This window comes from Gavialis gangeticus, unplaced genomic scaffold, assembly GCF_001723915.1.
Source record: "Gavialis gangeticus isolate Ggan-Ray unplaced genomic scaffold, GavGan_comp1, whole genome shotgun sequence".
NCBI lineage: Eukaryota > Metazoa > Chordata > Crocodylia > Gavialidae > Gavialis > Gavialis gangeticus.
Genome location: NW_017729033.1, coordinates 92,497,646 through 92,510,755, shown reverse-complemented (window position 1 = coordinate 92,510,755; position 13,110 = coordinate 92,497,646). Strand labels below are relative to the sequence as shown.

Sequence of the window (13,110 nt, the reverse complement as noted above, 5' to 3'; positions counted from 1 at the left end):
CTGCTTGTTTCCACTCCCCCACACTGCTTTAATCACTTTCCTGCCTGTCTGCCAGCCACTCTACACTACATGGCTCCCGTACCCACACACACGCCTCCCCACAAACCCTCATATGCAATCACTTCTTCATATACACTCCAAACGCACACAAATCAAGACAAAAATATTTTTTTAATGAAATTAAAATACACTATTATGGGTGTTTTGATTTTTAGTATTGTTTGCTCCCCCACCCCCAAGATGGCAAACCCCCTTCCCCAAAGGGGGACTTCCAGGGGCAAGGGGAGGGACTTCCAGTGGCAAAGGTCAGAGGTTAGGGGTGGGACTTCTGGTTCCAAGATGGTGACCAGGGGGCAAGGCATCTGTTAAAGGGTGGGGCTACCCATGCAGCCCTTGACAGCCTGCCTAAACTCAGTAAGTTCCCTTCCACCTGAAATAATTGCCTGCCCCTGGGGTAGAGAGTACTGTGCTACGCTGCAGGTGGGACCAGCTTAAAGAGTATAGTAGATAAAATACACGTGCAGTCCTTGTGTTTATTGGTAGTGTTCAGGTAACCTCTGTTTGGCAATTTTCTAATGAATGGTCATATTCAATGTGATTTATTCAGTATTTCCTTTTTTGAAATCGCTCCACCCCTTCCTCCCATTGGAACTGTATGCAAATGAGAGGTGACTGGCTTTTTATTTTGGTGTCTTAAGTGTGTGTGTTATAGAAAGATGAGGAGCCATTGAAAGATTATTCAAGAAATTCCAAATATTTTTCTTTCATGAATAAAGTACACATTATGAATGCATATTTATGTGTAGCTTCCCTGTTTTTTCCAGCTGCTTAGATATATTTGCAGACTGACACTGTACCAGCACTAACCATGTAACAGAGAGGCAGGTGAGAAACGTAAACAGATGTTCACTGATCTATTTTAATGGTTTAGATTAAAAATGCAGCGACTGGAAAATTTTTAATTTTTTTATTATAGGGAATCTACATTGTGGTGAAGGTGTTCAGATCCTACAGTGTTGAGTACGGTGCTTAATTACCAGCTATAGTACTTTATATCATGATGAGCTAAACCACCAATAGAGAGAGAACTAAAATAGTGGTGGAAACAAATATTGATTGGAGAGATCCTTAATTCTCCCGTTATCTCAATAGACAGCCTATCGCACCTCCAATGTAAGAGTTCAGCCAGACCTTCAGGTAACCAGCAGTGCAGGTTACCATGGCATTAGGTCAAGGTCTGGGTCAGCACAGTGGAGAACCTGGGACCAAGAGAGCTGAAACAATGATCTGAGAGAGATAGTAAGGGGGGCAAGTTGAAATCAGAAGCCAGGAGAATCACAGAGCTGGGAATCAAGTTCTAGGGAAGATCCAACAGCAGAGTCGGCAGCATTTCAAGCCAGGGTGACCCCACAGCTCAGCACCACTCAGTATGTGTGTACTAATTAGCCCCCACTCCTGAGTGCAACTAGGTGTTCTTGTCATGAGTCCTGGGATCCTCCAACAATGATATACAGAAAAGGCATAGGGTAGTCTGGTCTGGCTTCACCTTATGGACAGTAGGGCCACACTAATCATATGCACCAGGCTGAGAGTTGGGGCAATAGAGGGATTCTGAGTGAGCTGTTTGAGGTCCCATTTGGTGATGTTTGCCAGACATTTAAGGCTGATGAAGAAACAGGGATCACTGGAAATAGGAAAGAAAGGTGCAGCTCAGCTGTGGGAGTGAAGAGCAAGTCGAAATGTATGCAGTGTAGTGACTCGCTATGACTTGGAAAAGAGTAGGTGCTGAGGGGAACTGCACTTAACGAGCACCACCATTTTATACAGATGGGTTGCACTAATCTATTCTTTTGGGAGGTTCAATATGTTTTATAATCATACTCAGGGTTGGCTGTATTTAATCAACATCAAAGTTGGTTTCCATTTCTGACTACATATTGCTTTTAGCAGCAATTCAAAGATAGATAAGGCATGTCTATATCTGCATTTTAATATGCAGTAGCTTATTTTTCTGTGCATTAAAGCGGTGCTTAAAAAAACTGTGCTATTATGCTGATGCACAGTAAAATAGGCTACTGAATATTAAGCATTACCTAAAAAGTGTGCGCTTGAGCTACTGTGCATTAAGGCATCCTAATGCACATTAATTTAATACCTCACATTGGACATACTAAATTTAATGTGCATTTGGACAAGCACATTAATGCATGTGTAGATGCACCTACAGTGTTTTTAATGTGGTTTCTTTGAACGTAAATGTAAGATGAGGGGCTTTTTTCCCCCCCATGATAATTGGGGAGCAAAACCTCATCTTGTAGTTGAGTAAATATGGTATTATATGAAAACTGTGCTAGGAGAAGCAGGGGCACCTTAGTTATCCTAAGTTTTAAAAGCACCTGAGGTATTGTTCCAAGGTCAGATTTATTCACTGTTTGACCGTTAGTCTAAGGGTAGTATGCAGATGAGTGAATGTGAAACAAACTGGAGGCCATGAATGCAAAGCACCTGAGATGGTCAACCATGTAAGTAGAATGTATATATAGGCCGTACCCTATATATATAATGGTAAGCAGCCCAGTGCCCAAGTGCAGTTCTCTCATAGCTGGCAGAATGGCTACAACTCTGAATTGCTACCAAAAAGCTGGCAAGCCACAGTCATACAGCAAGATTATTGCGGCACACAACTGTAAAATGCGTCCATGTACCAGATTTGTTTTATTTTATTAAATTCAGCTGCATTTAAGAAATATTACTTTTCAGATGTCCCTTTATTAAGCCAGTGAATTGCTCTGTATGCTTCTTCAGCAGTTATTACTTTTGGAAATCCATCTTTTCACACATGATAAATATTTATGATTCCTTCTTCTCAACATAAGGTATCTTCAGTATTTTCTTTTCAAGTTACAGCACATTGCAGAAGAAAGCTTGCTGTACAGCTCATAAGAGCAAATTAACCAGACATAAAAAATTAAATTTTGATCTGAAAACTTACCACTTTATAAGAAGCTTCTACCTACACAAGCAAACAATATGAAACATGCTCATCATTCAAAAACTTCAGTTCTATTATTTCATGCTACAGGAAAATATTACATTTATGTCTACTTACTCACTGATAATTAAGACCCATGATTCCTCAGCCCTTTTGAGACTTATATTTTACTTATCCACAAAAATAATATAACTGAAAATAAGAGAGAGCAGCCCTGCACTACATTGACTATCTTTAGTTTTCAGTTGGAGTTGAGGGAACTCAGAACCTTGAAAGATGAAATTCATTCCCTTAGTATTAGTGATTTATTTTGATATTTGCACAGAACAGCAGAAAAAAGTTACCAGACCATCACCTCTGATATCCTAAGTTGAATCAACTGTAGACAATTTCACAGCAAAATTAGAAATCAATTCTAAACATTAGACCTGGCTGAATTCATAATGCATGGAAGTTAGCCTCAGATAGACATTACATATAAAAAAAAGAGAAAGGAACAGTTACTTTTAGCAACAGGACAGAATTAAACAATCTGTTTAAAACATTTCCTCCCAATACAGAACAGAGAAGCTAATATAATACTGGTAATTTTTAAGGGAGCAGTTCCCTTAAAAATACATTGACTATCCCCAGTTTCTAATTACAGTTGAGGGAACTCAGAACCTTGGAGAAATGGAGAGGCTTTAATAGTACTGAACCAGTGTAATACTTGCTCAAATGTATACATAGTGACATCATTTCTTAATATTACTGCTTTGCATCTCTCCCAGGGCTGTGCCCTCTCTGCTGGACTGCAGAGTTAGATTCGCTTTTTCCTCACTCTCATTCTAGCCCTGTGATTCTTGTACCTTGGCTACTCACTGTGTCAGCTTCATCATGTGGTAAAGGCTACGGAGCTATCCTCACAAGTGCACACATACCCTAATTGCTAGGCTACTGGGTGAAAGGTGGATGAGCCATCCTCCATATGGGCATCTCCTGCACAAATTGAACAGTATTAAAAAATAAACGGGAGGCATATAATGTACACCCTTGGACTCAGAAATATTCCTATATAGCATCTTCTTTTGACTGTTGACAGGTGCCTGACTCCTTGGATGATCTAAAGATGCATAAGGCATTAACAGAATGGGAGACCTAAGCACTTCTGCTGGTCAGTATGAGTTCAGCCTTTGAATGTCAGTCAAGGCCTCTGGTCAGTCAGACTTGGTCCCCCATTCTCTGCTGATGCAGACCCCTGACCTGAAGCACCAGTACCTGTAACCCCACCTAGCTGACCTCCTGTTTGCCCTTTAAGGCCTACCTGCAGGCCTGGCCACCTATGTCCTGCCCAAACCCTCCCAACAAGGTGTGCTTCTCAGATCCGCAGTGGTACAGGGGGATGGATTTACCACCAAGGCAGATCTCTGGGCATGAGTTGCTGGCTGCCTTACACAGGTTGGAAGCCCAGATCATAGCCCATGTGAGCCCAAAGCATTTTGCTTACAGGCCCACTGGTGTGGCTAGCCCACTTGTCTCACCCCAAACACTGGATTCTGCCATCTGCCAAGTTACATAGGAATCACAGCTGCCTCCTGTGTCACCTCTTTTTGCCTCTCCCCAAGACCTACCCTTCTGACAGAGCCAGAGTGGGACTGATCCTCAGCCTCTTGAGTGGCAATGCCCTGACCTAGGCTTCTTCACTTATTGAATCAGCAGACCCCTTCCTGGAGAAACTTTAAGATTTTATCCAGGCTATGGCAAGGATCTTTGGGGTCCACACTGTAAAGTGGGCTGCTTTGTAGGCAGAATGTATATATAGTCAAACAAGCTATGCTGCCAAGTTGAGAGAGCTCATTACCAACACTCAGTGGCATGAGGCAGCTCAATACTTGTGCTTCTGTCAAGGGCTCCAGGGCCACATTAAAGAAAAATTGGCCTGAGTGGAGCTCCCATCTACCTTGGAGGGCTTATTGATCTTATCCTCCGTGCTGATGGTCACCTGTCTGAGCAGCAACAGGAATATAAGGCTACGTCTCACCCCCTGGGTGTGCTAGAATCCCGAGAGAGCTAATGCCATCCTGGTGGAAGCCATTCAGATTGACATGATGAGGAAGAGACTTTCCCCAGAGGAGAATGCTCACCATCATTTCCAGAACCTCTGCCTGTATTGTGGGGAGTCGGGACGTCTTGCCTGGACCTACCCAACAAGGGGATATCACCCCATCTTCGAGAAGACTCCTTGGCCTGGCCTCATTGGAGGGATATAGGCTGGGCCTGCCACCAATTGTGCAGCCAGGCTCTGACCTGCATTAGGCTCTGGAGTGCTGTCAAGCCCTAAGACTCAGCCTTGCTAGTCACCCTTTGCCTACAGCACCATTGGTGTAAATATCTTTGTCATTACCCTGTTAGACACTGGAGCCTTAGTAACTTCATGTACTTGACCTTTGCAGAACAGCGTCAGATACCGGTCAGACCAAAAGAGAACCTCGAAGTAGTGGAGACCATGGATAAGACCCCCTATCTCTTCAGTTCGCATTTCCAGCAAGACAGATCCACTAGGAGTATCAGTAGAGGAACACCAGGAATCTCTTTGTTTTTACCTTACCTGTTTCCCTCATTTTTCAGCTATCCTGGGAATTCTTTGGTTATCCCACCATGATCCAGACATCTTATGGGGCTTAAGGAAGGGCCACGTGTCTCATCCTAATGTTCAAGCTCTTGTTGAGAGAAGGATCCTTGAACTGGGACCCAGCCCAGAAACTGGGTCGAAGATACCAAGCCCTTTGCACTGACTGTAGATGCCTCACACTAGGCATTAGTGGGAGATACCTGCCTAACGGACTCTGACCCATTGCTCCCTGATAAATATCATGCCTTGGCAGACATCTCTGATCCAAAAAAAAAAAAAAAAAAAGGCGCCAACCAGCTTCCTATGATTGTCCCGTTGGCCCTTTGCCAGGAGCACAGATTCTTTTTGGGTGTATTTAGTCCCTTTCCAAACCAGAGCTCAAGGTTCTCAAAGAATTGAGTACAGAGAATCTCTGTAAAGAATTCATCAGCCAGGGCTACGATATTATGATATTCTTTGTGGCTCTCTTCCCCCCCCCACCCCCCATGTTGAATACAGAGCTTTACACAGGATAACAGTTCATAATAGTTACCTGCTGCCCTAGTGAACAAATTATTCTAGAAGCTTGGTCAGGCCAAGATTTTTTTTAAATTAGATTTACAATGGGCCTACAATCTAGTCTGTATATGGGAGGGGGACGAGGGGAAGACCATGTTTCAGTCCCTCTATGCACATTTTGAATACCTGGTCATGCCCTTTCAACTCTGAAATGCCCCTACTACCTTCCCCACTGCAATGCCCCCACTGCTTTCACCCACTGACTCATCAGTTTACATCTTCACTGAGTGGCTTTCTTGCACGCACACCAGCCTCTGGCTTCTTTACTATTCATTCCATGCAGGAAGAGTACAGATCAGCTGCAGATACTTTCTCAGCCTGACAAAGGGTATTTGTACCCAAAAGCTTGCAAAGAAGAGGTTTTTTTCCGACTATTTAAGTTGGTCTAATAAAAGAGATCAGATTTACCCAAAGAACCTTGTCTGCCTGTATCCTTAGACCAACACAGCTACAACTTATGCCGCCATTACGTTCCAACACTTTTTTACTGACATGTTTCAGGGCATGCAGAACCAATTCATTATGATTTGCCTCAATGACATTTTGATTATTTCCAATGATTCAACCCAGCACTCAGAACATGTGCACCAGGTCCTGTTCAAGCTCTGAGAGAACCATTTATATGTTAAGTTGGAAAAATGTGAATTCGATAAAACATCAATTGAAATTTTTAGATTACATGGTTTCCCTCAAGGGCCTAACATGGAACCATGTAAGTTAATCACCCTCACTGAATGAGCTGCTCCATGGGATGTTAATGGAGTCTAATGGTTCCTGGGCTTTGCTAATTTTTGCACACTTTATCAAAGGATTCTCACACCTAGCACCCCACCGACCACCCTTCTTAAAAAAAGGGGTACCATTTAAATGTTCCCAAGAGGCCCAAATGGTCTTTGAAACCCTAAAAAGAGCTTTTATCTCTGCCTCATTCTTGTGCACCTGGGCCCCATAAGTCCTTTCATAGTGAAAGTAAACTCCTCAAGTTGCACTATGAGAATTAATCTGTCCCAAGCTTCAGAAACACTAACCAAGTTGCACTCTTGTGCCTTTTATTCCTGGGCCCCGACAGTCCCCCTGCAAAAAATTGACATTTGGGACAGGGAATTTCTTACAAGCAAAGTAGCCTTTGAGGAGTGGTGGCACCTCCTGGATGGGGCTTGTCACCCTGTCCAGATAAATCATGCACCATAAGAACTTAGAATACCTTTAGATGAGCTAAAAACTGAACTCATGACAGGTCTGCTGGATACTTTTTTTCCCCATTTTAATTTCATAATCACATTGTCTTGTAGTCCAGAACCAGAAGGCAAATGCCCTATCCCATAAGGAACTCTACGCTAGACCCAGTGCCACCCTCCACCATTCTCCAGCCTAAGGACTTCATTCAGGAAACCAATCAGCAGAGCCTCCTCTCAGCAATCCAAATGGCCTTCATAAATGAGTCCCTTACCACAAAACAGCGCCATCTGGCAGAGCCACTCCAACCCAACTTCCAATGGCTGAGGAGGTTTTGGTTCTTCTGACAGGATCTGTATATTGCAGGGGGCCCAGCAAGATCAAGAATATTAAGGCTCTGTTATGACTCACTTCCTGCAGGTTACTTTGGTCATACTAAAACCCAGCTCTTAGCCTCCACACAAATTATGGTGGCCTCAGATGGGGCTTAAGGTTAAACAGCAGATCTACTCATGTTCAACCTGTGCCCAAACCAAGAAATCTCAAACCAGGCTAGATGGGTTTCTCCAGCCATTACCCACACCTGCACTACCATAGTCAATGCTTTCAGTAGACTTCATGGTAGACCTTCCACATTCTGAAAACTGTTCCACAATCAGGGTAATGGGGGGGGTGTATTAACCAAGATGACCCACTTTGTCCCTGCCTAGTCTGCCCCCTCTGCTAGCAAAACTGCCAATTTAGTTCTGAGGCACATATATGCATATAAACATTTTCAAAGCAGAGCTAAAAATATCCCCACTCTTTTTTTTAGACACATAGCTTTACATTGTAAGAAGCTGATGAAGGGTTTTGAACAAGAAGCGCAAACTAAGAAAATTTCAGACTTTCTGCCTGTGGGGTAGCCAGCTCTCAGTGTTGCTATCTTTAGTAGCTTTAATATATCAGGAAAACAGTAACTTTCTCTAAATTCAAGAGTATAAAAAGTAGATGTACCTAGTTGCCCTTCATAATGGCTGATTTGCTTTTCTAGTCCAGACTGCTATTTCCCCTTGGAAGTACCAATCTCACTTAAAGGTTTATAGAAAAAAAAATGTACTTGTATTAAGTAAAGGCAATTCAGTGATTGTGTATCCTATCCCTGTTTTTGCTTTCTGGGTCAGAGATTAGTTTCCCTTAATTTCTTCTTTTCTCTTTTTCAGATTGAATTATTTTTTCCTGAAATCTGAGTTTGTAATTATAAAAACATTATGTGTTTAAAAAATTCTCCACTTTGTTGTTTTGTCAGGGTTGAGGTGAGGAATACAGTGGCATTTTATAATTTTGCAAATATAATAGTCTGAAAAGTTTAGCTGTCTTCCATTGCACAGTAAAGTCTCAACATGAAAAGGATCCAATAACTTATCTTTGCTGCTTTCTATATGTTGGTAATTAACTGAGGGCTAATTGATGCAACAATATGATGAAAACCACTAGTGAAATCTCAACCATACTCAACATGGCTTTGAAAGGCAAAATAAAGAAAAAAAAGATGTTTCTATACTTAGTTATAACTGCACAGAGCAGGGCCAGAGCCAAATCTTTAGCTGACTCACCTTCCCTTTCCAACTTATCTAAAGCTGAAACCCTAACTATTGCTGAAATTGGTCTCAATGGGTGTGAGACAAAAAGGAGCCAACTCCCAGGCCCAGTCGCGAGAGTGACCTACTCCTTTGGCCTTGGGCAAACTGCTCACTTTGTTTGTCTGCCACGCCTTGTAAATTGTTCCAGTTGTTTCATAGTTTGATAGATTTAGGGTCGGAAGGGACCTAGTAGATCTTCTAGCCCGACCCCCTGCCAGGGCCGGAGAACAGCAAAACCCCAAAACAAGAAACGGGACTCAAATGAGTCCAGCCAGGTAGGCATCCAGCCTCTTCTTAAAGACCCCCAGGGTAGGGGCCAGCACCACTTCCCTTGGAAGTTGGTTCCAGCTCCTAGCCGCCCTAACTGTGAAGTAGTTTTTGCGGATGTCCAATCTATACCTCCTCTCCATCAACTTGTGCCCATTACTCCTTGTTATGCCAGCGGGCGCTAGGGGAAACAGCGTCTCCCCCAAACCCTTCTGGTCCCCCCTAGTGAGTTTATAGACGGTCACCAGGTCCCCCCTCAGCCTTCTCTTGTGGAGGCTGAATAGGTTCAGGTCCCGCAGTCTCTCACTGTAGGGTCTGCCCTGTTGTCCCCGGATCATGCGGGTGGCCCTCCTCTGGACCCTCTCCATGTTGTCCACATCCCTCTTGAAATGGGGCGCACAGAACTGGACACAATACTCCAGCTGTGGCCTGACCAGCGTCGCGTAGAGGGGGAGGATCACCTCCTTGGCTCTACTCGAGATGCACCTGTGGATGCACGACAAGGTCCGGTTAGCCCTGCCAACCATGACCTCGCATTGTCAGCCCATGTTCATCATTGTTAATAAGCAAGAAGCTGCCCTTTGACTGCCCTGACGACAAGGGCCAAATATACACACTCTGACCACCCCTTTATGTGCCCCATGACTTGCAGATAACACACTCTGTTTTGGTATTTACTCTGGCTTGAGGCCAGAGCAAACTCAACACACAGTTACTGCCCCCTTCTGGGCCACACACATACCACCCCCCTCTCATTGGGACCTCTTTCACCCCCCTGCTCTCACCATGGCTCTCTCATGCTACCCATCTTGGGCCTCTCTCATACTGCCCTCTTGGGCCACACACACCCTACTTTGCTCCCTTTGAGTGACCCCGGAGGGCTATCAGGCTTATCTCTTCTTGCCTCAGCCAGCAGACGTGCAGCCTTTTGGGCCTCTCCCACGGCCCTCATCTGAACAAATGCTGGGCAATTCGCAGAACTATGGGCTGACTTTGTCCCTAGACCTTCACCAGGCCAGTACTCCGGCCCTACCATTCTGAGGCCCCGCTCTCCACACTCTCTCCAGGCCTCTCAGCACTGCCCTCACATTTGGGCACAGACTCGAACACCCCAATAGGCTCAGGTAGCACTCTGCTTGATGTGACTGGCCCATCACTCCACCCTTTCCCTAGGGCATGGGATCAAATATCCCCGTAGGCTCAGGTGCCCCACTCTGCATGCCTGACAACCTGGGGCTGCTCTGACCTGGTTCAACATGCTGTGGAGGGGCTGGCTAGGGCACAAGGGTGCTCCAGTGGGGGACTAACCAGCAGGCAGCCTCCACGCTAAAGCACCCCATGCCCCAGCCAGCCCCATGTACATGTGCATTGCTGCATACTAAAGAACTCTGCCGCAGGATGGTACTTCTATTTACAAGTACTAACCTGCAGCAGAGTTCATTTTTTTCCAGCAGTCTAATAGGGCTGCATGTGTAGGCATTGAGAGTTTACTGTGGAGGTAATTATGCAGCTCCACAGTAAGCATCTTGTGTAGATGGGCCCATGATCTCCTAAACCAGGGGTTGGCAACGCCTGGCATGTGTGCCGAGCATGGCACGTGAGGCCATTTTGCATGGCACGCCACAGCACAGCTGTTTGGAGTCTCCCAGCCGCAGCTGGCCCTGGCTCCAGGTAGCTGCTGCCAGCAAGGGAGACCAGGCTGCTCCCAGCAGGGTTTGCTGCGTCCCAGATGCCTGTTGGGAACAGCCTGGGATCCTGACTGGCAGCAGGTCCGCAGAGCCAGGGCTGGCTGCAGTTGGGAGACTCCAAACAGCTGTGCCGGGTTCCGGCATCAGCTCCGCACTGGCACGTGCAGGTACGCCTCTGTTAGGGGTTTTCTTCCTTCCCAACAGGGGTAGAAGAGTAACCCACAAGTCACATGCTAGGTAAAATTTAAATGCCTGTCTTTATTGCAAAAGAAAATCAATAACACTCATGGATAATATTATAACAAGCTTTTGAACCGCAAGTGCATCCGGCTGGAGGAAAGGCACTCTACCTGATAGGTCTCGGGAACCCCACCCTGTGTTCAGGGTGGCGAGAGTACCTCCTTTATCAGGTCTTTAGCTTTGTCCTCTCCAAAGTAGTTCCACCACATTGGGGTGTCAGATTGGCTTCTTCTCAGAAACCTCTCCAGGTCGGGCCTCACAGCCCTGGAGCGGGCGGTGGGGGAGGAGCCTGAGGCAGCGCAGCTGCGGTCTCTCCCCCGCTCCCAGCACAGAGGTGTTTTTTGGCACTCCAGCAAAAAATGTTGCCTACCCCTGTCCTAATCTAAGTCCTGGAATTCTTCATCTTCATTAACACATGATAGATGGTATTCAGTCCTTACATAGTGCTGAACTACAGGATAGCACAGGGAACAGACAGGACAATGTTATACAACTCAAGTAAGGCCAGCTTGAATGCACTATAAAAGGATACCACTAACTTCACAATCACACTTCTGTCTGAATTTAGAACAGTTTATAGTTGTTTCAAGAAACACCTAAGATTACTGAAGCTGAGAAGAATCGCTGTTTTCGATTTTGTTACTTTGTAGATTTGACATAACTCACTAGAGCTGATTTCAGTTTAGGACATTTATAATCAAATCAGTTTTCCTCTCGTTTATGTGCATTTTTTGTATAGTAATAGAGGAGAACATTAAAAAAATAGGAGAGTATTATTTTAAAACTACCTATTTGTCTTGAGAAGTCAAAGACATACAGGTTTATCCACAGCTCCAAGTTTTAAGTCTGTTTTTTAAAGTTTCAACAAACACCTGATTTTGGAGCTGGGAGTGAATGGAAAGTATACCATTGCACATATTTGTATGAAAAAATGTAAATATTTTAAAAGTTAAAATAGACATTTATTTTAAAAAGCCAATAACATAATTAAACACTTCAGTTAATTGGTGTGAGAATGTGATGCTATTTAGTATAGCAATTCAGTTGAACCTGAACATCAAGACATACAGTATACATCACATTGATTTTCACAGGGTTTCCACAGAGTTGTTTTCAAAATGAAAAATACAATAATGAAGCAAATTTAAAGATTTTGAAAACAGTGTGGCAATTCTTAAATGTTTCTTAACAACACTACATAAGATATAAAACTTGCGCTGAATTACTTTTTAGATATAACTTGTTTCACGTTAGAGGCATTATGTTTCATGTATTGTGTAAATTGACTGCATAGGTTTGTGCAAGGTTCATTATACTGCTAAAGCTGTCAGTGGTATTTATGGCTATTCATGTGCAGTGAACCCTTGAACCTGAACTGGTCATCTGAGTGTTGCTTGTAGCTGGAATTGTGCTTATTCTTAACCTTGGTAGCAGTATTTAATTGGTCCCTAGGAAAAATAATTGCAATCTGAAGCTGCTCATGCAGTAGAGTAGGGAGTGTTAAAATGCTGGACTGGCAGGTAGGATATTAATTCTTATTGAAACATTACTCATTATGGTTCTAAACTTAGATTCCTTTTATCCTCCAAGTATATTTGGTTGAGTTTAAGAATGAAAGTGGAATAGAATATTTACTTAAAATGTGATCCTATCCTGTTCTATTTAAAGTCAGCAATGTCAAAACTCACATTAAGTGGATAAGGCATTAGCAGCAAGATTTGCTGGCTATGTAATAAACGCACAGCTATGCAAAAGGAAAAGGAGGGTGATGATGATGCCATTTTGCACCAAAAGGAGCAGAAAGCCCCAAATGACGTGTATTGCGAGAACTGTGAATTCAGAGTATTTCCAGTGATAACCCTTCTGGAACTTCAGTCCTCCAAAAATACTGTTAACATGAGAAAATCTTGTTAAGTATTTACCGTGGCAGCAATGCTACATGCACTATACATGCCT

General features: G+C 43.9%; 1 protein-coding gene across 1 annotated transcript in view; it reads left to right on the top strand.

Annotated features, from left to right (window-relative positions):
- BMPR1B (bone morphogenetic protein receptor type 1B) overlaps positions 1-13,110 on the top strand; it is a 541,891-nt gene that overhangs the window by 291,888 nt on the left and 236,893 nt on the right. The window lies entirely within an intron of this gene.